Raw genomic sequence first — 2,067 nt, 5'->3', positions numbered from 1 at the left:
CTTTAAAAACCAGAGTTTGGGCTGGGTTTTGGAGATAGTTCAGGCATTGAAAGTACTAGCAAGACAAGCCTGATGACCTGACCCTGGAACCTGTGTAAAAAGCTGCAGAGTTTTACTGCTCTTGTCTCTAAAGGACCAGGTTCCCAGTACCCACGTGGGACAGATCACAATTGCTTGTAAATCTATTTCCAGGGAATCTTATAGTCTTCTCCCTGCAGCAGTAGATACACACACACACACACACACACACACACACATCTGTGCATGCACATAATTAAAAATAAATCCTTTTTGCTGGGTGTGGTGCACACCTTTAATCTCGGTGCTCGGGAGGAGGCAGAGGCAGGCAGATTCTCTGTGAACTCAATGCCAGCCTGGTCTATAAAGTGAGTGCCAGGCCAAGGTGGGGCTACATAGGGAGCCTGTCTCAACCAAAGCCAGAACCAAACAAAGTAACACACAACAACAAATATTGTTTAAAAAGCTGGAAGCCTGTGATGCATCTGTAACTGCAACATTCCTACAGCAAGATGGGGTGCGGAGTCAGGAGAATTGAAGAGCACTATCCTGGAGCGGTGCACCACAGCGGCAGACACTGGAGATCCTGCACCAACAACGTAAGAGGCAAGAACCCACTCCTGAAAGATCTCCTCTGCCCTCCACTCCTTGCTATGGCACGAGTGCACCCACAATCTCTCATACAAGCACACACACATTAAGACAATAAATGATAAAAAGCAAACAACAAAACCATCCCAGAGCTTACTACAGAAAAGGCCTCAGCAGCAGTGAGTCAGGACAAGCTCCTTGTTGTACATCTCATCTCTCACCTTCTCAGATTAAGGTCCTCTTGGTTTCATAGTCTACAGTCATGTTATTCTTTATTGTTGGTTTGTTTTAGACAGGGGTTCTCTGGCTGTCCCGGAAAGGAACTGGCCCTGTAGACCACGCTAACCTCAAACTCGGGGATCCACCTGCCTCTGCCTCCTGAGTGCAGGGAGCCCGGCCAGCCTTATTATTCTTAAGGTAAACATGCCAGAGAAGACAAACTGGTGTAAGAGGATCTGGTGAGTGCATAAACCAGAGATGGTCAGGACAAGGGATAGAAAGGGTGGCCGCTTTCCAGCCTGTTTCTTGGAAGAAGATAAGCGTCAAGCTCTAGGGAAGAGCTATGTGTTCTCTTATATTGCATGCATTTAAAGAACGTGGTGTTCAGTGTCACTAGTGAAGAGTGCTTCTAGCGAAGCTTCTAATATAACTTATCACTAGTCTCAGGCAACGTCTCCATCACGCTAAAAAAAAAAAAAAAAAAAAAAAAAAAGAGTGTAAGGAAGGAGGGAACGTGGGTGCTCTTTCCTTGGGGTGCCAAAATCCATACTCATCTAGAGAGACTTCATCAGACCCGCCTCTGAGTAATTCCGTTTCTGTCCTTTGTCTTTCGACTCCCTAAAACGACCCAGATTCCAGGTGTTTCCTTTAGTATCTTAAAGGCATCGCTCTCTCTCCGCTTCCTTTACGGAGAACCGATCTTTTGAACCGGACCTCATAGAAACTATCCTCAGGAATCAGTTGAGCGGCACTGCAAGCTGGGTGCGTGTGGAGCGCTGGTGACTAGAAATAAGGATTGAGAGGTAGCAAAGGTTTTCGCCATCCACGCTCCAGGGCTGGCTCCGCCTGAGAAACCCCAGAGATTGATTCCCTTGCCCAGTGCAGCCGGAGTGTGGCCCTCGGCCCTCGGTTCCAGGCCAGGCCGTGCAGCTCGGGAGCCTCACACCTCCGTCCCCACAGCCTCCTCTCCACAACTCTGCCTCCGGATCTTCCAGCATCCCCCACCACCACACAGGCCCCCGCCCAGCCTCAGCTTCAGCACCAGGGCCGCTTCTGCTGCAGCCGCTGCCATGGCGACCGGGTCTCGCGAGAGCCGCCGCTCGCCGCCGCGCACTTCTCGCGCGATCGTGGAGGTGGGAAGTATCCCGGGCTTGGGGGTGGGGGTTCGCCGCCGCACAGCTCCTGTCGCCGTCGCGGCTTCCGGTGCTAGGTGGAGGGAAGGAAGGAGGGAGCGGAGGA

The sequence above is a fragment of the Peromyscus maniculatus genome, chromosome 20 (assembly GCF_049852395.1).
Source record: "Peromyscus maniculatus bairdii isolate BWxNUB_F1_BW_parent chromosome 20, HU_Pman_BW_mat_3.1, whole genome shotgun sequence".
Taxonomy (NCBI): domain Eukaryota; kingdom Metazoa; phylum Chordata; class Mammalia; order Rodentia; family Cricetidae; genus Peromyscus; species Peromyscus maniculatus.
The sequence above is the reverse complement of the archived record's forward strand: the minus strand, read 5'-3'. Positions refer to the sequence as shown.